A 26,698-nucleotide genomic window follows, 5' to 3' on the forward strand; every position below is an offset into this window, starting at 1 on the left:
GGGGTGAAGGCAGAGCATAGCAAATTAAGTTGCAAGAGGGGCTGTGCTGAGCTCCATCCCCATCCTACCAGTAGATGGCACACTCAGGCACACCTAATCCCTCTATTGAGTGGCTGTCTGGAAGGAATAACCACAGTCCAACTGCCAACTACACTCAGTCTTGTGACCTAGAACAGGTTGCAAGTGACACATAGCTAGTGCAGGAAAATGCCAGCATTCTAAAAGTCAATCAACCCACTTAGAGACAACCCAGTATTTCCCTAGGAACTGGGTACAGACAATGTCTCACTTAAAATGCTCCTAGAGGAATTGTTTAGGTATAATTAGTGTACATAAGATCCAGTCTTCAATTAATGAATAACACAACTCAGGGGGTCAGGGTCCGACGGGCACCCCTTCCTCATTGGGAGGCTACCCCCAGCTGGGCCACCGTGGTCTTCCGTGCCCAGCGTCTCAGGTCCTCCCATGCTTGGCGATGGCACGCCATATTCCCTTCTTTTGATGGGCGCTGACCTGCAGAGGCAATACAGACAGGAGAACACCATTAAACAAACAATTAAGCCTGTCACAGAAATGGCCCACCATACCATTTCCATCACCATTGGCATACACATAGCCTAGCGCACACCATGTACACTGCCACAAGACATTCCCCCACCCCACCCCCTTACACGATGCTTGCACACGCATCTCCATGCATCCTTCCCACATGCATTGTGCCCAAAGTATACTCATCTGTTGGTCTGGAGGCCCACACAGCTGTCCATACTGGGGTAGGACGGAAGACCACGGAGGCCCAGCTGAGGGTGGCCTCCAAACGAGGAAGGGGTGCTCGTCGAACCCTGACCCACCTGATGGCCCGCATAAGGGGGGTGGCCTACCCTGAGATGGATGGGCACTTGATGGAATCACAGTAGCTACAAGGGGGTGAGAACAGTGGACATCATTACATATTTTGGCTGTTGGGGTGGTATCCAGGTGGTGGATGTGGGTTAATAGGTTAAATAGGCCAGATATTACAGCGTGGGTCATCTCAACGGTAATGGGTGTATGACAAATACAGGTAACCTAGCTTGTTAGCAGTCCATTTCAGGCAGGGCATCGTGAGTCCCAGGAGTGCTGCAGTTTGCGGTGTGCGCTCCTCATCTTGCCTTAGTGACTAGCCATATCATTGGTAGTGCAATGCATAATGCTTAAGCCTGATCCCTGTGTGTGACGGTGACGTGTATACCAATAGTGGTGATGGTGCAGTCACTGACCCAGTGTATCCTTTGTCTCTCTCTCCCTTTCTTGTTTTGTCATCCTGTCCTCATGTCCATTAGCATCATCTGGTGGAGGAGCAGGGGTACCGGCGACAGAGGGAGCTGCATCCCAGTGGACTCAGGAGGCAGAGTCCACCGACACCGAGGGAACCATTGGGATGGAGGGTGAGGGGAGCACCACGGTGGAGACTGGAGGAGACAGCACAGACTAAGATACCTCCTCCAATGGAAGCTCTGTGTGTGGCGGACAGCTCTGTGACCATCCAAGCTGCAGGCACAGCAGCGACCCCCCATACCAGCACTACCCTCCCAGCATCCCCTCAGCAAGTTGCCCAGGCACCTCAGGCCCTGCCCCAGTGAGCCCTGCTGCCCTGAGTGAGGAGGCTATTGAACTCTTGAGATCCATGTCTGTAGGGCAGTCAACCGTTGTGAATGCCATCCAGGGGCTGGCATCCCAGATGCAGCAATGCAATGCATTCCTGGAGGGCATTTACTGTGGATTGGCGGCCCAACAGAGATTGATTCAGGCTCTGGCCTCCTCACTGATGGCAGCCATTTTTCCTGATTCTACCATCCCACCTCCAACTACCCCTTCCAGTCCCTTTCTCCTGAACCCCAACCCATCCCAGGCACACATACAGACGGGCATGCACACAATGCAACACACAAGAGTGCCACAGGGAAACACAAGCACAACACTTCATCACACAAGCACTCAAGCAAACACCATGCAGTTCCAGACATGACAACATCCACTGCCTCCACTGTCTCCCCTCCACCTCCTCCTCCTCATTCCTCCCCGTCACGTCCACACTCACACTTGCATGTACTACATCAACATCGACCACCAGCATCACCACACCAAGCAGTACACACACCTCACTAGCAGACACCTCCACAACAGCCATGCACGCGTCCCAACCTGTCTGTTCCCCCATCCTAAAGGACACAAACGCAAGCACTCTCACACCCAACAGCAATCCACCTCAACTCTGCATACAGCCCATGCACCTGAACCCAAACCTAGCAGACATACACCTCCTACAAGCACTCCCTCTACCTCCACTCCCATCACTCCTCCCTCCTCCCACCCTGGTGTCCCTAAATAGCTTCTCCTTGCCCAACTTGACCTCTTCCCCCCCGTCCTGCCCGTCAGAGCAGGGTACCAAAGAACCAGCCCAGCACCTCAGCCAAACAGTCCACGGGTACAGTGGTTTGCACCACCTACTCGGGATACCACACCTCCATTGAAGAAGGGGAAGGAGCCTGCACCTCCATCGAAGAAGGGGAAGGAGCCTGCACCTCAAGGCAAGAAAGGGAAGGAGTCTGCACCTCCAGGCAAGAAGAAGAAGGCGCCTGCACCTCCATCCAAGAAGGGGAAGAAGCCATCCACCCCTGCCAGGAAGGGTAAGGAACCCACGCCCCATGTGATGGAGGAGACAAAACCCTCTATTCCAACGGAGGCTGTAAGGGTGACACCTCCGTCACCACCAGCTGTCATGGGGCCCCCACCAACAGCTGATGAAGTGCAGCCATAAGCAACTGCAGAGGCTGCCCAGGAGACACCTCCATCCACCACCACACTGTAGCCATAAGGAACTGCAGAGGCTGCCCAGGAAGGTACCTCCATTCGCCAACACACTTCAGCCATCACCACCAGCGGACGCCATGTAGGGCACCCTCCATGGGCTGCTCTACGAGGGGCCTCCTCCAGAACCAGTGGGGAAGTCACCCACCTGACAGACTGTGGCCTTGCACTCCCCAGGACAGAGCAATGGGCATGTTCCCCTTCCAGAACCAGTGGGGAAGTCACCCACCTGAGAGACTGTGGCCTTGCACTCCCCAGGACAGAGCAATGGGCATGCATTGTTCCCGCATCCAGCTGAGGTGCCCCCCTCGAGGTGCTTACCCATTTGCAAACTGATGCCCCTGCATTGTACTATCCAGATGAAGTCAGGCCCTGTGGCCATGTGGGCCCTTTCAATCAATCAATCAATCAATCAAACATTTGTAAAGTGCTCTACTCACCCTCTAGGGTCTCAAGGCACTGAAAGGGGGGGGCTGGGGAGGACTGCTACTGCTCGAATAACCAGGTCTTGAGGCGTTTCCTGAAGGTCAGGATGTCCTGGGTATGTTGTAGGTGGGCGGGGAGGGTGTTCCAGGTCTTGGCGGCCCTTTGAACAAGGGACTGGGCCCTGTGCCTTTGTCTACATGTGTACATATCTGTTTCATTGACAAAATCAATTAAGTTTTTTAGATGTTGATTTGACTACAATCACTTTTGTCCATTCCTGTTGTCAGTGCATTATTCTGCCGTGAATCGGGGGCAAATTGTTTTTCGTGTGCAGCTGGTTGTGTGTATGGTAGGTGGGTGTTGGGTGTGTGTTGTACGTGTATGTGTCACTCTCGTTTTCTTCCTTCCCTCCTTTGTGTAATAGGCAGCTGTATTTGTCGTTGTCGTCTTTGTCGACGTTGGTTTTCCAGGTAGAGCATAACATAGAAGATCATCGGGAAGACTTGCAGACCAGGTTCCATGACGGTGTTATTATTCCCTGTGTCTCCGATGGTGAGTCCTTTCTCTTCTGTGATGAGTTTCCGCAAGGCCTTTGATGGCATTGGTGCCACCCCAGAAAAGGTGGCGGTGTGCTGTGTCATAATATGGTAGGTGGTACTTTGTCTTTCACCTGACTGTTGATGGCTACCTCTGTGGTGAGTGTTGTTTCCGCGCTGGCGGTTGGTGTGGTACATTGACTGTCTATGAGAGACATCACCGCCATGGTCATAATTTGACGGTAGTTACCGCCAGCCTGTTGATGGTATTACCCGCCACTTTATCACTCACTGCCAGGGTCATAATGAGGGCCAAAGCGATTCATGGGAGTGTTTGATTTTTGGAAACAGCATGACCCTCATCTGAGTAAAATGTTAACCCTTTGGTACAAAGTGACAAGAAAAAAATATGAGTTTGAATCGGGTGAAGAACAGCAGTATGCTTTTGAGTTGGCAAATGAAATAATTCAACAGGCTTTAAACTTATGGCCAGTGCAGGAGGGAGACATTGAGTTACTTGTAACTGTTCAGGGACAATATGCAAATTGGAGTATGTGGCAAAAATAAGGGAGGACGAGGGTGCCCCTGGGGTTTTGCACTAGAAAACTACGCTATACTCCTTTTGGCCTGTATACGCCTTTTGGCCTGTTATTGGGCTCTAGTGAATACTGAGCAAATAACACTAGGTCATATTGTAATTCTGAGACCAGAAATACCAATCATGCAGTGGATGATGAGTTCACCTAATTCTCTTTTTTTATTTTATTATTTTTGATACAAACATAAACATACGTTCTTAACCCCTTCATTGCCAGGCCTTTTCCCACTCCTGTGCCAGGCCTTTTTTGGCCTATTTGGAATAGTTCTCGCTTAGGCCCTCATAGCTTTTTGTCTACATAAGCTACCCACGCCAAATTTGTGTCCTTTCTTTCCAATATCCTAGGGATTCTAGAGGTACCCAGACTTTGTGGGTTCCCCTGAAGGAGGCATAGAAATGAGCCAAAATACAGTGAAAATCTTGTTTTAAAAAAAAGAAATTTGAAAAAGGGCTCCAGAAGAAGGCTTGTGTTTTTCTCCCTGAAAATGGCATCAAAATACGGTTTGCGTTGCTAAAATCACCAGCTTTCCCAGATTTCTGCCACAGGCAGACTTAAATCAGATATCCCAATTTTTCAACACAAATTTGGCATTTTACTGGGACATACCCCATTTTTATGATTTTTTGTGCTTTCAGCCTCCTTCCAGTCAGCAACAGAAATGGGTATGAAACCAATGCTAGATCCCAGAAACCTAAACATTTCTGAAAAGTAGACAAAATTATGAATTCAGCAATGTGTAATTTGTGTAGATCCTACAAGGGTTTCCTGCAGAAAATAACAACAGAGAAAAAAAATATTGACATTGAGGTGAAAAAAAGGCAATGTTTCTCTACGTTTTACTCTGTAACTTTTTCCTGCAATGTCAGATTTTTGAAAGCAGTACACGGTTACATCCTCTGGATTCTGGTTGCGGGGATATATAGGGCTTGTAGGTTCATCAAGAACCCTAGGTCCCCAGAGCCAATAAATGAGATGCACCTTGCAGTGGGTTTTCATTCTATACCGGGTATACAGCAATTCATTTGCTGAAATATAAAGAGTCAAAAATAGGTATCAAGAAAACCTTTGTATTTCCAAAATGGGCACAAGATAAGGTGTTGAGAAGCAGTGGTTATTTGCACATCTCTGAATTCTGGGGTGCCCATACTAGCATGGGAATTACAGGGCATTTCTCGAGTAGACGTCTTTTTTACACACTGTCTTATATTTTGAAAGAAAAAATGTAGAGAAAGACAAAGGGCAATAACACTTGTTTTGCTATCGTATCGTCTCCCAATAAAAATGGTACCTCACTTGTGTGGGTAGGCCTAGTGCCCGCGACAGGAAATGCCCCAAAACACAACGTGGACACATCATAATTTTCCACAGAAAACAGAGGTGTTTTTTGCAAAGTGCCTACCTGTGGATTTTGCCCTCTAGCTCAGCCACCACCTAGGGAAACCTACCAAACCTGTGCATTTTTGAAAACTAGAGACATATGGGAATCCAAGATGGGGTGACTTGTGGGGCTCTCACCAGGTTCTGTTACCCAGAATCCTTTGCAAACCTCAAAATCTGGCTAAAAAACACTTTTTCCTCACATTTCGGTGACAGAGAGTTCTGGAATCTGAGAGGAGCCACAAATTTCCTTCCACCCAGCGTTTCCCAAAGTCTCCCGATAAAAATGGTACCTCACTTCTGTGGGTAGGCATAGCACCTGCCACAGGAAATGCTCCAAAACACAACGTGGACACATCACATTTTTCTAGAGAAAACAGAGGTGTTTTTTGCAAAGTGCCTACCTGTGGATTTTGGCCTCCAGCTCAGCCGGCACCCAGGGAAACCTACCAAACTTGTGCATTTTTTAAAACTAGACACCTAGGGTAATCCAGGACGGTGTGACTTGGGGGGCTCTGACCAGGTTCTGTTACCAAGAATCCTTTGGCAAACCTCAAACTTTGGCTAAAAAAAACACTTTTTCCTCACATTTCGGTGACAGAGAGTTCTGGAATCTGAGAGGAGCCACAAATTTCCTTCCACCCAGCGTTTCCCCAAGTCTCCTGATAAAAGTGGTACCTCACTTGTGTGGGTAGGCATAGTGCCCGTGACAGGAAATGCTCCAAAACACAACGTGGACACATCACATTTTTCTACAGAAAACAGAGGTGTTCTTTGGAAAGTGCCTACCTGTGGCTTTTGGCCTCTAGCTCAGCCGGCACCTAGGGAAACCTACCAAACCTGTGCATTTTTTTAAACTAGAGACCTAGGAGAATCCAAGATGGGTTGACTTGTGGGGCTCTCACCAGGTTCTGTTACCCAGAATTCTTTGCAAATCATCAAATTTGGCTAATAAAACACTTTTTCCTCACATTTCGGTGACAGAGAGTTCTGGAATCTGAGAGGAGCCACAAATTTCCTTCCCCCCAGCGTTCCCCCAAGTCTCCCAATAAAAATGGTACCTCACTTGTGTGGGTAGGCATAGTGCCCGCAACAGGAAATGCTCCAAATCCCACTAGCCGACATCCTCCGATCACACGGAATCACTATCCTCTCCTACGCAGATGACACCCAACTCATCCTCTCCCTCACCCGCAACCCCACCACGGCCAAAACCACCAACCTACACGCTGCTCTCCTCAATACCGCCAACTGGATGACAACTAACCACCTCAACCTTAACTCCAACAAATCCGAGATCATCATCTTCGGCCCCTACAAAACCATATGGGACGACTGCTAGTGGCCCACCACCCTAGCCCCCGCACCCACCCCTGCAAACCATGCACGCAATCTCAGCATCATCCTGGACCCCTCCCTCTCCATGACACAGCAAATCAATGCTCTAACCTCCTCCTGCTTCCACACACTCCGCCCTCTAAAAAAATCCTTCAAATGGATTCCCCCAGAGACCAGGAATACAGTCACCCATGCACTCATCAGCAGCAGACTAGACTACGGTAACGCCCTCTACGCCGGCACCACACTCAAACTCAAAAGCAAACTCCAGAGAATCCAGAACACAGCCGCACGCCTCGTCCTTGGCCTCCCCCGCCACAAACGAATCTCACCACACCTCAAATCCCTTCACTGGCTCCCCATTGACAAGAGAATCACATTCAAGATCCTCATCCACGCACACAAATCCCTCCAAAACACCGGCTCAACCTACCTCAACGACAGCGTGAACTTCCACACTCCCACCCGCAACCTCCGATCAGCCGACCTCCCCCTAACCACAGTCCCCTGCATCCAACGCACCACCACAGGAGGCAGGTCCTCCTCCTACCTCGCACCCAAAACCTGGAACTCCCTCCCCACCAACCTCCGCAAAAACAAAGACCTCCTGCTCTTCAGAAAGAACCTCAAGACATGGTTGTTCGAACAATGACCCTCCTTGCCTCCCACCTTGCCCCCTCCCACGCGCCTTGAGACCCTCACGGGTGAGTAGCGCGCTCTATTAATTTTTTTTGATTGATTGATTGAACGTGGACACATCCCATTTTTGTACAGAACACAGAGGTGTTTTTTGCAAAGTGCCTACCTGTGGATTTTGACCTCTAGCTCAGCCGACACCTAGGGAAACCTACCAAACCTGTGCATTTTTTAAAACTAGGGACCTAGGGAAATCCAAGACGGGGTGACCTGTGGGGCTCTCACCAGGTTCTGTTACCCAGAATCCTTTGCAAACCTCCAAATTTGACTAAAAAACACTTTTTCCTCACATTTCGTTGACAGAGAGTTCTGGAATCTGAGAGGAACCACAACTTTCCTTCCACCCAGCTTTCCCCCAAGTCTCCTGATAAAAATGGTACCTCACTTGTGTGGGTAGGCCTAGTGCCCGCGACAGGAAATGCCCCAAAACACAAAGTGGACACATAACATTTTCTCAAAGAAAACAGAGGTGTTTTTTGCAAAGTGCCTACCCGTGGATTTTGGCCTCTAGCTCAGCCGCCACCTAGGGAAACCTACCAGACCTGTGCATTTTTGAAAACTAGAGACCTAGGGGAATCCAAGACAGGGTGACTTGTCGAGCTCTCACCAGGTTCTCTTACCCAGAATCCTTTGCAAACCTGAAAATGTTGCTAAAAAAACACTTTTTCCTTACATTTCGGTGACAGAAAGTTCTGGAATCTGAGAGGAGCCACAACCTTCCTTCCACCCAGTGTTCCCCCAAGTCTCCTGATGAAAATGGTACCTCACTTGTGTGGGTAGGCCTTGTGCTCGCAACAGGAAGTGCCCCAAAACACTATCTGGACACATCGAAATTAGCAAATAGAAAACTACCTGTTTTTGCGGGGGGAGGGGCCACCTGCGTTTCTGGTCCTGGGCTCGGCAGCCACCTAGGGAAACCTACCAAACCCAGACATTTCTGAAAACTAGACACCCAAGAGAGTCAAGGGAGGTGTGACTTGCATGGATCCCCCAATATTTCCTTACCAAGAATCCTCAGCAAACCGCAAATCTAGCTAAAAAATCACATTTTTCCCACATTTCTGTGTGGGATCACTGCAGCGGGACAAATTTCCTACCACCCAACGTTCCCCTCAGTCTCCCGGTAAAAATTATACCTCACTTGTGTAGGTGGGCCAAGTGTTTGTGACAGGGAAGAGCCAAAAACACGTCAAAATTGAGGGGGAACCAAAGTGGGTCCAAAAGGGCAGTTTGAAAAAAAAATTGACTGACAAGTGCAGCTGAAATTTTATCGGTATAGATGAGACAATGCTGGGTGGTAGGAATTTTGTGGATTACTGCAGATTCCGGAAGGTTCCATCAAAAAAATGTGGGAAAAATGTGTGCTTTCCAACAAAGTTGCAGATTTGCAGGGCATTGTGGGTAAGAAAATGGTGCGGGTGCATGTGAAGCACACCACCCTGGAATAAACTAGATGTTTACTTTTCAGATTTGTCTAGGTCTTGTGGATTTTTGTACATGGCAGCATCCCAAAGTAAAAAAAAAGTGCAGCCACCATCATTCCAAGTGGGACGGTTTTGAGAGTTACCAAGCTCTCATGGCCCAAATGTAAAACAAAAAACAAAAATAATCAAATGTCCTCTTGCTTGCCATGGGATAAGATGTTTTAGTATGTGGGGGAGAGCTGAAAGACTGTTATCCCCTTCAGTTCGGGTGGGGGCATAACCAGGCCCATACTGGTTGGTAGCCACCACTCCACTATTTTCTTTTATGTTTTTTTATTCCCTGGCATCTAGTAGACTTTCTGTCCCCCCAGGGTGTGGATCGGTGGTAATTGCCCAATTTGCCCACAGGTGGGCAGAACAACTTTGGCCCCATTTATTTGGGGTGGGGGTATGGCCATACCCCCAACCTCTTATTTTGAAAAAAAAATCTACCCTGGTCTCGGGTGGGTTTTTTGCCCCCCTTGGGGGCAGATGGGCCTTCCAAAATAGACCAATCTGCCCCCAAGGGGGGCAGTTATGGCCAACAGTAATGTGTCCCCATGGGGAGAGACCCTTGCCTAAGGGGCTGCCCCCTCCAAACAAAACACACATACACACATACACACACACCAATCCATGGTGTCTAGAGGTTGCTGCCCCCTTTGGGGGCAGATTGGCCTAACAAAAATAGGCTGATCTGCCCCCAAGGGGGGCAGAAATGGCCTAAATACAATTTGCCCCCCAAGGGAGTGACCCTTGCCTAAGGGGTCACTCCCCATACATAAAAACATAAAGTAAATAAAAAAATATATATATCCCTGGTGTCTAGAGGTTTCTGCCCCCCCGGGGGCAGATCCGCCTAATTATATTAGGCCGATTTACCTCCGGGGGGGCAGAAAAGGCCTAAAAATATTCCCTCCGGCCCCGGGGAGTGGCCTTTGCCAAAGGGGCCACTCCCCTTCTGTGTTAGTAGAAAAAAATAAAAAAATCCCTGGTGTCTTGTGGTTTCTGCCCCCCTGGGGGGCAGATCGGCCTAATAATAATTCGCCCCCCCCGGGAGCGACCCTCGCCTAAGGGGTCGCTCCCCAAACATAAAAAAATAAAAGTAAACAAAAAAAATATATCCCTGGTGTCTAGTGGTTTTCTGCCCCCTGGGGGCAGATCGGCCTAATAATAATAATAATAATATTAGGCCAAGGGGGGGAGCAGAAATGGATTAGAAATAATTTGCCCCCGAGGAGCGGCCCTTGCCTAAGGGGCAGCTCCCCTTACTTGAAATAGCCCACAAAAAAATATTCCCTGGTGTCTAGTGGTTTCTGCACCCCCAGGGGGGACAGAAATGACCTAATAATAATTTGCCTCCCCTGGAGCAACCCTTGCCCAAGGGGTCGCTCACCAAACATAAAAAAAAAGAACATTTTCCCTGGTGTCTAGTGGATTTCAAGAAGCAGACTTAAAAGTATTTGCCCCCTGGGGAGCGGCCCTTGCCCAAGGGGCCTCTCCCCTTATGTGTACATATAAAAAAAAATCCCTGGTGTCTAGTGGTTTCTGCCCCCCTTGGGGGCAGATTGACCTAAAATAAATAGGCTGATCTGGGGCAGAAATGGCCTAGAAAATGGTTTGCCCCCAGGGGAGTGACCCTTGCCTAAGGGGTCGCTCCCCACAAATAAAAAAAATACAAAAACAAAAAAAACCAATCCCTTTTGTCTAGGGGAGTTTCTGCATCCCCAGGGGCAGAAACAGCCAAAAAACAAATTGCCCCCCTGGAGAGCGGCCCTTGAACAAGGGGCCGCTGTCCTTATGAAATAAACAACAACAAAAAATCCCTGGTGTCTAGTGGCACTTCTGCTGATGCGATCGGGCAGCAGAAATGCTCAGAGAAGCCTGAAAGGAGAGGAAAGGCCTTTCCTCTCCTTCCAGGCTTCTCTGACCCCCTCCATGTGATCTTAGGAGAAATGCTTTGCATTTCTCCTCTGATCCGGTGCTGGAAGCTGAGCTTCCAGCGCCGGACGGAAGGCCTCTGATGAGGTCACCGCGCGAAAGCGTGCTGATGTCATCAGACCCCGGGGGGGTCAAAGGGGGGTCATGGGGGGGCGGGGGTGGAAGGGAAAGCTAATCCCCTTCCATCCCTGCCTAGGGGAGGGATGTGCCCCCGGGGGCCCATAGCAGGACAAGGTGATCTTGTCCAAGGCACCAGGGAACCGGTGCCTTGGACGAGATCACCTCGTCCAAGGCACACTAGGGGTTAACAAACGAGGTGCAGTATACACATAAATCCTTATTGTCTGTTGGCTAACAATTTGCCCAGTTCTCCCCAGATGGCTTGACCTTTCCGTCTCGCCTCCCTCCCTTTACGTTCATACAGTGCATTTTCAAGCTGATACACCGAAAAAAGTCGACCCAGCCACAATTGAAATATTGGAGGTTGCTGGTCAAGCCACGCTGAGGTGATGCAAAGTCTATATACAGCCAGAGATACAAAAATAAACTTAGACACTCGTGGCCTGATTACATCGGATACCCCAAGCCCTATCACCCCGGGGGTCAATTCCACATCCTGATTAACTACTTCTCTAATAAACTGTCGAATATCCTTTCTCAAAGTTGTTAATTTTGTACATGTAGCAAACAGATGTATAAAATCTGCACCATATAACTGACATCTTGGCAGTTTGACCCCTCTGCCCTGCCCCACTTAGCTATTTTCCCTGGGGTGAAGTATAAATCGAAAATTGTTTTATAATGTTGTGCCTGAAGTGCTGCAGACAACAAGATGCTACACCCCAGTCCAAGAGACTCGTAAAATTCTACCTCACTCACATTAAGTTGGGCTTCACACTTCTTGCAGTGCTTCTGCAGATCATCTGGCAGCTCATCATTCAGTCTGGCATAAACTGTCCTTATAGTAATCCTATCACTATTTACCAAGATCTCCATCATGGAGCATTTTGCAAATCCTACTGCCCCCTCCCCCCCCATTTTCTTATGCATAAAATCCCTTACTTGTAAGTATTTAAAAAATCCCCTTTGCTCTAGACCAAATTTCTCCTGCAAGTTCTCGAATGTGCCTGTTGTGGATCCCACAATGAAGTCCCCTAGCCTTTGTACCCCTTGTCGATTCCACCGCTCCATGTAGTTATCTCTAAATATCTCAGGAAGCAATGTATTATTTACAATCATCGTATAACAATTATATCTACCAAGTCCCATTCTTTTCCGCCAGGGATTCCAACATTTATATGCAGCATTTAAGACCTTAAACCATGTCTTCTTATAATAGCTGGGTTCCGTAAATGTCAAGAGAGCACTACTAGCCAAAGATCCTATTAGCAGTTCGTATATATCCAGGAGATACCCTTCACTACTCGTAGGGTTTCTAACGTTAAACAGAGGGTGTATGAACTGTAGTGCAGCTGCCAGCTGGTATTATTTAAAGTTTGGAAGGGACCAACCCCCTTCTCCCTAGATAATATCATATATCTGCCAGCCCTCCTGATCTTACCATACAACCAACCAAATGAACCGCATCACTATTTGATCCAGCATGTTGAACCAAGATTTCTCAAACTCCAGCAAATAGCCCGGAATAGATATAAAACCTTGGGGAGAAACATCATCTTCACCAAATTACACCACCCGACAATAGACATATGCAGATTATTCCATCTACCAAAATTGGATCTGGCTTTTTTTTACGATCAGCATTAGGTTGGACTGAACTATCTTCTCCACATTGGGTCTAAAATCGATCCCAAGAGATACTGCGTGATCGACCCTTCGAATATCGGTTCTCCTAGCGTACTCGTTTACCACCATCTGGGTCTTTTCTTTATTAAGCAGATAACCAGATGCCATCCCAAAAACATGCGCAACCTTTTCAATTTCTTTGAGAGCTGCATCTGGATTAGCAGTAACAACTGCAACATCATCAGCATATGCTAGTATTTTGGTGTCCCAGCCATTGCGAATCACAGGCTGGATGGCTATATTCTTTTCTAGTTGACAAAGAAGTGGATCTATATATAAAGCAAATAACAGGGGCGAGCATGGGCATCCCTGTCTCGTACCACATTCGATCCGGATATCACTTGATTGACCACCTAAAATTTGGATTCTAGCACTTCGGTGTTTATGCAGGGCCTTGAGTGCTATAATAAAACTGTCTCCCAGACCATAGACCAGAAGTATTTCCCACATATATTCCCAGTTGACTCTATCAAATGCTTTTTCGGCATCTAACAGAACCATTGTCATAGGCTCCTCTACGACATGAGTGGCATCAAACAAAGCTATGACTCTTCTGATGTGATTGGTTGTATCTCTCCCTGGGACAAACCCATGCTGGTTCTGAGTCACCAATTTACTTATGCAAGAAGACAGACGAGTCACCAGGATTTTGGAATAGATCTTCGTATCACTGTTGATGAGTGTAATGGGCCTGTACGTGCCCAAGCTAAGGGGATCTTTACCCTTCTTTGGAAACACTACTATAATAGCAGTGCCCCAGAACGGGGGAGGATTGCCCCCTTGCTGCACTTGGGTGAAGAGTTCTAACATCACCAGTAGCAGCATTGTCTTAAAAAACGTATATAATTCTAATGGGATACCATCCGTCCCTACCGCTTTACCGCTTGGGAGCCCGCGCACCGCCCCTTTCAACTCCTCCATTGTGACTTTTTTGCCTAATGCCTCTTGTTCCTCAGAGGTTATTTTACCCCCAATTTCCTCGCTCGCCCAACCGCAACCAGCCTGTTCCACACCTATAGGAGTGGCTTTGTATAGCTCAGCATAATTCTCCTGAAAAACTTCCCTAATTAGGTTGGGGTCTGTGACTACCTTCCCCAGTCTATTTTTAATCTTTGAAATTGAGCTAAGTGTAACCCTTTGGCGAACCCGTACAGCTAATAAATGACCCACTTTCTCACCGACTTCATAGCACTCCTTCTGCCTTGCTAAGTATTTTTCCGCCGCACTTTCCACAGAACGTTCATCCATTGACATTTTTACTATTGCTATTTGCTGTAGGGCACCCTTAACATCTGTACCACCCTCGATCACCTCAATAAGTTGTTTTTCTGCCTCGTAAAGCTTTTTGAGGAACTCCTGTTTCTGGCCTGCTGTTTGTTTCTGTCGCCTTACACTGAAGCTGAGCGTTTCCCCCCTTATTCCAGCTTTTAATGCATCCTACACTATCTCAGCTGGGGCAGACCCCTTATTGAATTCCAAATATTCCCTCAACCATGTTTACATATGCTGTAAATATGCGGGATTATTCAACAGTCCTCTCTCAAATGTCCAGCCTTTCCTATCACTCCGCCTGCCCACAGTCTTAACCTCCAAAAGTAGAGGGTTATGGTCTGACATAAATCGTGGGTATAACTTGATTTCCGCCCCCTCTGTTAGTTCAGGTGATATAAGAAAGTAATCTAGCCGGACCAGTTTCCTATGAGGAGCTGAAAAATATGTATATCCCAGATCCAGCCGCTTTATTGTCGACCATGCATCTACCAGTCCCACTTCCTTTATCAGATTCCTAAGGGCCTGAAATAGTCTTGGTTTGCGTTCTGAGTACTTTCTATTCTTAACATCCTTTACATTTTGTAATCTATCCCAGGAGTTCACCTAATTCCCACCGTATAGGACATCCACAAGAGGCTAGTATCATATGCTGGAAATGGTACATACAAGACTGGGCTCGAGTAGGACTGGTAGGCACTGCAGCCCTACATGAGCGGGTGTCACAAATCTGTGTACAGGATGAGAAGAGGGTGCAAGAGGTACCACAGGTAAACGAGTCACCAGTGAGATGGGGGGTGCCATTTAAATTCTTGTCCCCTTAGGATAGGAAGCATGTTTGGTTCACTAATGGTTCATTCAAATACGTGGGTACCAAAAGACATTGGAAAGCAGTGTCATAAAATCCAGTTACTAAGAAGTGGTTGACCACCACAGGAGAAGGAAAAAGTAGCCAATATGTAGAGTTGTACACTGTGTGTCAGGCTCTAAAGCAAGCGCTGCTTGAGACTTGTCATATTTACACTGATTCTTGGTCCACTGCCAATGGGTTAGCCACTTGGCTTCCCATATGGCATGCACATAACTGATTCATTCTATCAAAGAAGGTGTGGGGCAAAGAGTTGTGGCAGGAAATTTGGGAAATGTAAGAACATAGTAAATTCACAGTGTACCATGTAGATGCTCATTGACTCACTAGAACGCTGGTTCAATTCCCTTGCAGACGACAAAGCCAAAATGTCAGAGGCAGAAGCGGCAACCGAGAATTCTGACTTGGTGGGGATGGCTAAATGGGCGCACCAGAAATGTGGACACCTGGGAGAAAAAGCCACTTACAGGTAGGCAGAGATTATATGGACGCACATTCCACTAGATATGATAAAAAACTTTGATTTAGCAATGTCGTATTTGTCAGCACACACAACAGAGATCTGTCCCACAAACAGTTAAAGGTCAATTGGAGAGAGGAAAGTTACCAGGACAGATATTGCAAATTAATTACATTGAACCACTACCGATTAGTCGCAGGTGTCAATACGCCTGCACCGTAGTGGACACTTACTCTGGGTACCTGATTGTTGTCCCTTGCAAACATGCTACTCAGTACAACACCATCAGAACTTTGGACTTGTTAATGTTATACTGTGGAGTACCACTCCAGGTCCAGAGTGACAATAGGGCACACTTCAAAGGCAAATTGGTGCAGGACTACTGTTCTCAGCACAATATGGAGTGGATATATCATATTCCTTATTATCCACAGGCCTCAGGACTGATTGAGAGAATGAATGGCTTACTGAAAGCTCAATTGTGAAAATTATCTGATGCAAATTATCAAGGAGAAATCAAAGCTATTCTGTTAAATAATGGAGAAGCTGATGTATTAATACAGATTGGAGACAGAATTGCCCAACTTGTCATAAGTTCAGTGTATGGAGGATTGTGGGGAAAGGGACTGCCCCAGCCCTTCAGTGCAAGGAAAGGGAGGTTTTGGTTCAACTGACAAAAAACCTGATGCTAATATGTGCATTGAATCCCCAAATGGCCCTTCAGAACCTGCAGAAATGATAGCCAAGGGCCCCAATAATGTCCTGCTGATTATAAAACAAGGAAAGGAAAAATAGGAGCACATTTCAGATGACAAATGTTATTTGCAAGAAAAATCATACTTGTTTCTTTTACAGATCATACTACGACTTGCCACTGACCATAAGTGTACTGTGTGGCCTCCCTTTGGGCGTTTGCGTGTGGGGTCGGGAAAGGGACCGCACCCCCAACCTGAACCTGATTGATCAACATGTTGTGCAACACCCCTGCTGCTTTTAAAGTGTAAAACCAATGGATCCATGTAGCTCTAATTGTGCTTCACAGATCAATGTTCTGCATGGGAACAATGTAGAGTTCCATGGATGTTCTACCAGCCTGTTTGATTGCATTTCTACTGGAACTAATACATGGCTTGTTATCACCTGATGACTGCTGCCAGTCTCATTAAGGATGTTTAAGTTGCTAGTTGGCTAACTATTCTCATATGGGAACCTCACTTTTACTTACATTTCAGCAAACATTACAGGTGGACCATGTATCTTTATATGATTAGGACTCATGATGTTTGCATCTAATTCTATACCAACTTGTTATCCTAGAGACACTATTCAATCAATTATTATCTCAATCAGAATATGTAAGCTTCAGTCTTTTCATTATAGGTGTGGCTGGTTTAACTGTTTATAAGATTAATGAGGTAATCCCACTTCCATTGCTTTATAGTGATTGCTTATGTCATTTTGTTATGTTGCTGTGTAGAATGCATACGTGATTTGCTTGTAATGTTTTTTTTTTACAAGAGAAAAAAATAAGAGAGACATTGATTTTAAATCTGTAGTTTACACGAGTCATTGGTCAAAGGGCGGAATGTAGTAAAATGTGTGTTTTTGACAACACACTTCGTGTTGCACCACTTTGCACCTGGCTTAGCTGTCCATTGTTCACCAGTTACAGACTTAATTTTGTATTCAGTTTAGCCTGAGCTTCATTCTGCCTATTGACTTTATCTTAGCATTAGACACTGCCATGTTAAAAGCTGCAAGTGATTTCCCATGTTGTACACTGTGCATTCTGTCTTGTTTTCTTTTCTTCCAACCAAGGGCTTTGGTTGATAAGAATATACTAAGACGGCAGGGAACGACCTTTTTTTGGATTATCACCTTGGGTTTGTGGCCAAATCCCAACTTATTATTTTCAAAGCATACCTAAACTAGCCAGCATTTGTTTAATACTTCTCGCACAAGCAGGAGGAGATTTTCCATAAAGCTCCTTCTTCATTTTTTTAAGATATAAGAGACCCAGATCGACAGTAGGAGATTCAGAGACCTCAATCAGGATTCAGGCGTCGGATCCCTGATATATATTTCCCGTGAGGGTAGAGATCTCTCTTTCTTGCAGTGGAATGGGGTCATCAGCTTGCTGGCAGGAGAAAGATGAAGCACCTGTCAGGACCTACAGTGATGCATTTTTAATTCATTATTTGCTTTGCATTATAATATAGATACATATATTTGCTGTGTATATTGCAATGGAGAATCATTTGTGTATGTTTTCATTTCATTGTTGTGAGTATTTTTAAACTTGTACTTTCAACATGCCAATCTCTTTTAGGAACCTTGCGTAGTGACATTATAAATGTCTTCTTTGGACTAAGAAGCGCATTCCAGGGATTTTTGTCAGTGCATGAGTGTTTCAGCTCGGTCGTTAGTGAAAAGCAAAACAACGGGCTCTGGGTATACCACTCTACAATGGACTTATCAGTAAATTAAGTATGGAGGGCAAAGGCAAATGTCTGGGGGAAGACCACCCTAAGAGTAAAAGGTATAATAGACAGACAGATATTCATTTTTGCAAACATTCATACCATGAATTCTTGATGGTCTGTTAGTATTTGCCTCAAGTCATATGTTTTACTAGAAAAGTCTTTCACAAACTGCAACACAATTCTGATAACCCCAGGAAGGGCCTTCCTTCTTCCTTGGGTGCAGGAGATGTTCTGCTAGAGTCTAGAGATTCTTTTTTAGGAATGTTGCCGATTTCATTCACCTTGTGACTTAAGTAAGTTACAGAGTTGTCAGCTGATCTGCATTTTATGAACTCAGCTGTTAGCCCATTCTGTTCTAGATGTCCCACTACTTTCCTTTATCTGCAATTAAGTTCTTACTTGCTTTTTCTCATCTCAAGTATGTCACCTTCAAAAAAACTAATGGCCCTGACATTGATGAACAGATGGAAAACCTCTGGAAAACACAGCCATGGATGCTACACAAAACACCATACTGACAAATCAGTAACAACCTAATGGAGTGATAAAGGAAGTGGAACTCTTGCTCTTGGTATGGAGTGGTGTCTGTTGGTAAGCCAAGGATAGGTCAGTAATGCAAAACCATTTGATGCCTTTAATTCTTGCAAGCAACTCCTTGACCTTTGGGAGAGGCAACTTGTCAATAACTATGTTTCCATTGATATCCCTCAAGTAGATTCATAACTTCAATTGGCCATTTTCTATGTGTGTCATCACCAAAGGGGCCAACTTCACCCTTAATGCTGAAGTGCATTTATACTCTGTGACTGACTGGTTTTGTTACATCTTTTAAGATGATCTTGTGAGTGAACCCCTTTAATTTCCCAAATTTAAATTCTGTGACTGACTGGTTTCATTCCATCTTTTAAGATGATCTTGTGAGTGAACCCCTTTAATTTCCCAATACTACATCTGTTGGCCAATTCTTGTTCCTTCATAATTCACGAACAAAATAGTTCCTTAGCTCATTGGTCTGTTCTTTCTTGGACTGATGGTTCCTTCTCTGCAGTATACATATTGTGCTTACCACTTCTATTTTTAAAATAAAAAATGATGGTGCAGTAACCCAACATGGAAAGGCTCTCTTGTGTGAAACTTTCTGGATGTAACTCTGGGGAAAGTAATTGCTGTCCTAACACACGGGCAAATATATCTTCTCAGACCGATTTGGTGATAAAGGGAGGCCCTGAGTCCACTATAATCTATATATTTATATTCTCATTTGACATGCCAGGCAGTTTGTTCATGGAACTGGTGTTTAAGCCTAATTCATTACATTTAATGTTCCAAACACAATCTGTATTTGAAGCCTCATCACCTGCAGTCTGATTTTTCTGTAATGCATTTCGCAGTAGTGTTTTTCTTCCTACATGTTTTGGCAAAGTTGTCTGCTATCCCACAGTAGAACATCTAAGTTTTCTGGCTGGGCAGCTTCTCTCTTTTTCTAGGTGTTACTTCCACACTTATAAAATATACATTGTTTATTTTTCTCAGAGATATTATCCAAAGACTTGACTGGCATACCCTTATGGATAATCTTTGTGATCCTTGAAATTTATTGTAGGTGGATGAGATGAAGAAGCCTTGCAAAAGGTGGAAGTTTATTCGAGTTAGAAGGGGATGTTTAGAGGCTTTTGTGGAACTCTGGCTTTTTGGCTATGGCAATAATTTATTTAGGCATGGAACCCTCACTGATCTACAACCCTTTCTTGCAGGTTTGAATCATTAGTGTTCATAATGACTTGTTCCCTTATAAGTTCATCATGCAGTGCCCCAAATATAGAAAACTTGCTAGTTTCTTTGAGGCTATGGCCCTTAACTGCACAGTAATAAAGAATCAGTGAGATATTAGTGTGTTGGTTCTTCAAAACATTGTTTGGCTATGTGAGAAGGCCACTAATAGGTGTTTTTCAGTTCTTTTTAGGTGCTACTGAAAATAAAATTTCTGTCCTGATGATGACCCCTTTATGATTAGTCCTGTTTGTGGGGTCGAAACGTTGACACAACTTACTGTGGGTTAATGTATGATGAAAGAGGTGGCTTCAGGACACCTGGATTGAAGGGATCCATTTTCAAGCCTGCCACATTGTTTCTACATATTGTATATAGCACTTGGCACAAATTCGTCACATTATTCACGTTCACCACGCCGTCCCTATAGGAGCACCTAATTAGACTGACTAATGATTGTATTGTGTGAAATATTATCTAAATAAATGGAACATCTTTTAGATCAACTTTGTTGATAAAAGAAATAATTCTTACCGTGGAGGGAAAGTGTTATACTTCCCCCTTGGGGCCTCAAAATTTCTTATATTTATACACCCGGGTCCTAGGGTTACTGGGTTTGTCTCATTTTTTAAAATAACACATTTGAATAATGGCAGGCATTGTGACCTCCACTTCTTTTTGACATAGGGCCTGATTCTAACTCTGGAGGACGGTGTTAAACCGTCCCAAAAGTGGCGGATATACCACCTACCGTATTACGAGTTCCATAGGATATAATGGACTCGTAATACGGTAGGTGGTATATCCGCCACTTTTGGGACGGTTTAACACCATCCTCCAAAGTTAGAATCAGGCCCATAGTGTTTTGCCATGAAAGATGTTGTGCATTTATATTTGAGTGAACTACTGACATAAATTAATATTAAAAGTATTATTTTTAGGAAAATAGTAGAAATGTAGTATGTATTGTGAATATTGAACAAACATGAATTAATTATACTTATATTGATTTAAATGATTTTCAATGAAGAGTTAGATGTGTTGTAGAAAAATAAATGCAAGTTTAAACTGTTTCTAATGTCAGGCATAAATAATGATCGCAATTAAATAATTTTCTTAGCATATTTGATTCAAATTTTAAGTCGAGCAATAGGATTAATATGTATTGATTGCAAAAAAATGTTTTTAGGTTTCCTTAGCTAGACTAGGCAATTCATTTTGCAGCAGTAGAGGAAAAGTGCTAATTAATTCTGTTCCCTTTGACATGAGTTAATTCCTAGGCTGTTGATGTGTTGGTGAATGTTCTATTGTATTAAATTCAGAGAATGTTTTAACTAATAACAAATGTAACATTATTTGTTCTAGCTGTAGAACAAGAAGCATTATTAAATTAACATGAGAACTGTTTCAGTTGACCTGTGCACCTTGGGAAAGAATCACTAAGGAGCATATTTATTCTCCGTCTGCGCCGAATGTGCGTCAAAAAGTTTGACGCACATTCGGCGCAAACCGTGCACCATATTTAAACTTTGAGGCCTGAGTCTGCGGACGTAAAAATCCTGCTGTGTGCGTAATTTTCTGGATGCTGGAAACCGCCTTGCGTTAATGACATGCAAGGTAGGCGTTCCCATCCAAAAAATGGCACAAACACCTGTGCGCCTTATTTATGCTACCGCACAAATATCCCGCACGGCCGGGAGGCGGAGTCAGAAAATGACGCACAGCCCGATTTGCATCAAAAATTTACGCCTGGGTCAGGGCAGGCATTAAATTGGGGCAAACACACCTGTATTTAATGAAAACACACAGAACCAACAGCAGAGCTCCAAAAGGAAGACATGGAGGAGCTTCTCATCCAGCATGCACGCAGACGCAGAGCACAGAACCACCAACAGCAGTTTCCACAACACCAGCAGGGACCCCAAAGGCAATGCAGAAGACAGGAGAGGATAATCCGCACCAGGACAACCCTTCATGGCCTCAGTGAACATGGCATCATCCAGAGGTACAGGTTGAAATGGCAAGCCATTCAGCAGCTGCTGCGCAACATTGAGCCACAGTTGGCACCCAGCTTGCAGACACCCCGCACCATCCCACCAGAAACCAAGCTGCTAGCTGTACTACACATGTTGGCAAGTGGCTCCTTTCAAACCACTGGCGCCCTGGTTGCTGGGATCTCGCAGCCATCATTCTCCGCCTTGCTGCCCAAGGTACTGGATGCCATCATCACACTCACACCCCGCCACATCTGCTTCCCCAACACACAGCAGAAGCAGCAGGAGACAAAACAGGGGTTTTAACTCATTAATGGATTCCCACACGTCCTCGGTGCTATTGACTGCACACATGTACACCTTGTGCCACCTGCTGCAACTGAACACTATACTGCAACAGGAAGCACACACACTCCATCAATGTGCAGCCCATTGTCGATCACCAGGGATTGATCACCAACATCATGGCAAAGTATCCTGGGAGTGTACATGATTCATTCATCTTCCATCACTGCACCATCAATCAGCACTTCCTGGATGGACGATATGGAAATGGACTACTTGTTGGTAAGTACAGAAACCTACTTATATACACACTGCACAGCAACCCTCTGGGACAAACAACACATACACCACGACATCAACATGTGGACAGGAACACACTGAGGATGTGACACCACTAGGCATGTTTGATATCCTCATTTGGATACACACCTATGGACAAATGACAGAACCAAATAACAACAGATGCCACTCCACAGACACAAGGGGACAATTTAAAACAACACAAAGACAATGACATGGCCTCAACTGGCAGTACAACGTGGAAGATTAATCTTTCAATATCACATCAAGAACACTCAATCAAACACCCTTCCAACCAATACGTGCTGTGTAAGGGATGTGGAATGTAATTTGCTGCAGGTCAAACTCACATAGCATTATGATGACTACAATAAAGATCACATGCAATCATTAAGGCCGTTCCAATATCTCACATCACTTCTGCTCTCACATTTCCCACTACCAAGAGGCAAGTGGACTGTGCGAAGAACACATCTTGATGGGACAATATGGAAGCTGCACATTCCTACACATACGCATTGTGACAAATTAACACACACAGAACAGATGCACTGCCATACGGACCTTCTGAAACTTAAAATGACAACCTCACAACCAAGTTAGCCAGCTGAACTAGACCATGTGCAGTAGTCTAGATAGACGTTACTGAGTCAACTTGCCAAGGGCAGAGAAACTTGTCACATATGTGAAATTAATGTACAGTCAAATGTTAAGACGTCAATGATGACAACGTACAGAGAAGTTTGGCTAATTGTCACCTTGCAAAATGTAAGCGTCTCACTGATGGTTAAATTAATCTATTGCAAATGTCAAAATGTATGGGATGTCCAGGGTACATAGATGCAAATGTGTTACCACCACCGTCAAATTGATTCTGTGTATGGAACTATCATCTCACCCCCAGTGAAGACACAGGGACACCTGCATCACAAGTCAGAGTGCAAGGGAGTACACACTGTACTGCAACTCACAAAATATACTGCTGACAACCGGTCAGCAGCCAAACACTCGTTCAGCCAAAGAAACAACCCAATGCTGATGGTACATCCTAGAAGCCTAGGAATTGACACAATAACACAAACATAAATGAGTCACAGACAACACAAGAGAACTACTGCCATGCAAGGTGATATTAATGGGGCAAGCTACATCAACATGATCTCAATCATTTTCTCTTTCAGCTGATCCGGGGTATGGGATCCAGCCATGGATTATGACCCCATTTGCCAACCCAAGCACTGCAGCAGAGCGTGCCTACAATGAGGAACATAGGAGGACACACACCATAGTCGAGAAGACCTTTGGAATCCTGAAGTCAAGATTCAGGTGCCTCGACATCACTGGAGGCAGCCTCCTATACTCACCAGAAATGGTCTGCAAGATCATTTTAACCTGTGCCATCCTGCACAACATTTGTGTACAAAGGAACATTCCCCTATTAGAACAAGAGCCACAAATGCCTGAAGAGGAGGACGAGGAGGATGCTGGCCATCAACATGAGGGGGACCAACCAAACACAGCTGCAGGATTGCATAGGTACCAACATATTGTTAACAATTTATTTTGACTCAACTCACCATCACTACTGTATTAACATATGTAAATAAACACCTATAATAATCACCATATCATGGTCTGGGTAATCATTTTTGCTCGCCTTTATCTCTAACTATCAGAATAAGAGTGTAGCCTCATGGAGCATCGCTGATATACCGATCAGGACACAGAAATTTCCTAAGCAATTGTGATGCGTATGAATCAACAGTCATATTCACACACACTGTAAATGACATATATCCTGTACATTTCACCTTTGAAGGGCAATAGCAGAGGACCACACCTATTTCACACATACATGTTGGCAACATGGTTCATTGCAGCATATGGCACACAACTAAGACACCATCAGTCAATAATGGAACAAAAAGCATCATACATGAGGCAGTGGAGGCGCAATTGCAATAGTAACATTAATGTATGGCCAGACCCTTGACAGCAGCAACTGTTACATCACCTATCTTTGCAAGGACTATGCGTCACTAGAATTCCATATAAGCAGAACATAGAGAGCACAAGTGCCACACCTATGACAAGCATTGCGCACATGACATTCCATGTACATGTCAGCCCATGTCCTAAGTCCTGACACACCCATGTTCCCGGTCTCACCCCACCCGTCTTGAGAGGTCCCTGGAATGGTAATATGTGTACCCAGATAATCCCTCCTCTCCACACACACAGACTCACAATGTTAATCCAGTATGCTTCACCCTTTAGTATGGTATGTCATAGTCATTGTACTTCTGTCTGCATGGATGCCAGGTTAAATAAGGCACTGGCTTGTAGTCTCTAAGCCCTGTTATCATCTGTAGATTGCTTCCCATGTGAAAGGTACTGTTGGCCATTTGAACTTGAATCTCACCTACACTGATGCAGCACACACCTGTGAGCACCTCCATACAAAAAGCAATTTTAACATGCACTGCCCTTGCAGATGCTTGGAACAGCATAGAAGCTGCCATTATATCAATTACACTGTTATGCATTGCCATAAAAATCAGGCGTGTAACACAGCCCTTGGGTTAAAGTGTCACCTTCCAAAACACAGGACAAACACAGTTTTCCATGTCAACTGTCTTGTTCCTCCTCCGACCAGTCTCAGTCAGACCACTAAGTATTTACCTTGTGAAATTGCTGAATCCTGATTGACCCTGCATCCTGTTAGCCTGACTGGCTCCTGTCTGTGCGTTACCCTAAAGGTTCCTTGTGGCTACATATGTATCATAGTTGGTTTCCCAACCCTCACATTCCTCCTGGGGTATTTTGTCAGGTGGGTCTACAATGCATACTCAAATACATTGTATAGCATAATCTGTTTATTTATCGTACCATTGTTGGGAACTTGTCTCCAAATACCCAAATCATGGCCTATCCCTTGTCTGGGTCTCATGTAGGCATGAGTGACAAATTGTGACAGTGTACCATGGCCATATGCAGGGATTGGGTATGGTGCCTCCAGCAGAACCAGCAGCGTCAAATAATGTGCATGAAAAGTCTGCACATGTTAGGACCCTGACAGTCCACACGCTGATTCACATTGCACACAACATATTGATGGGCTGTGCGTGGTGAATAGCTGTGAGAATAATCAGCACAGAGGCTATGATGTTCCCAGATGCAGACGGAATTTTAGAGGCCAACCTGTGTACAAATGTTGTGATGACACCTGCCGGTACAAGAATCCTGAGATATTATCTTACTCAGCACACCAAGGTTGCCTTGTTGACAGTCTCATAACACGTCTGCAGTGACAGGGTAGGACCATCCCCATGTGGGTTCTCAAATCCTCATTGGCTTTACTTCCATTGATCTCCAAAGGATACTCAGTAGATACAGGAATAGGCGCCACAGACTCATGACTAGACCTGGACGTAACTGTGGCAACATAGACCCCTAAAAATATACATGCTAAACATTGGCCCACACACATGAACCAGACACCGCTGTGCAATTGATCACTGATAATATGTGGCCACGTGCTGCTTGGTCTGCTGGTCCTCCACTGCCACAGGAGAGTTGTGGCTCAGTTATATGACTTCAACTGTGGCGTGACATTACAAATGTGGTTTATCTTTGGCACTCCATGTCACAAACACGGTACCCACTTAATATGTACATGTGCCTGACTCATGGTGGCTTCACCAACAAGTGCCTAGGAAGCAGTGTCCGAAATTCCAGGACATGGGATGGCCAAGTTTTGGACCATTGACATGAACAACCGTCTGCTATCTATCCGGTGCATGCTTTGTCATTGGTGGTGTTTATGTTACCCAAAAACTAGAAAGTGCACACAGCAGTTGTTGCTACATGAATGACTAACACATGTCCTCTCTCATTTCCACACTGACTTGCATCTGAGGGTTGGACACATTGACTCCACAGGCATACAAGCATATTTGCAATAATGCATCTTGTGATGGTCATACAGTGGGTCAACAACAATATTAGTAGCCAAAGCACACACATTGAGCCATTGGCATTGAGGTATTGTACTTATGTGCGTCACCTTGCTATCCTCTCCTGAGGCCAAACATGCCCAATTTGTGTAATACATATATGTAGGCCACACGTTTGGCCATCAATTGCATCAGTCAAGAGTGAAAATCCTGTACATAAAGTAGCGGATTATGGTCCGCAGTAGTAGGATGTGTCACATGTTCCCATACACCGTCATGCC

Source organism: Pleurodeles waltl, chromosome 2_1 (assembly GCF_031143425.1).
Source record: "Pleurodeles waltl isolate 20211129_DDA chromosome 2_1, aPleWal1.hap1.20221129, whole genome shotgun sequence".
In the NCBI taxonomy this organism is placed as follows: Eukaryota; Metazoa; Chordata; class Amphibia; order Caudata; family Salamandridae; genus Pleurodeles; species Pleurodeles waltl.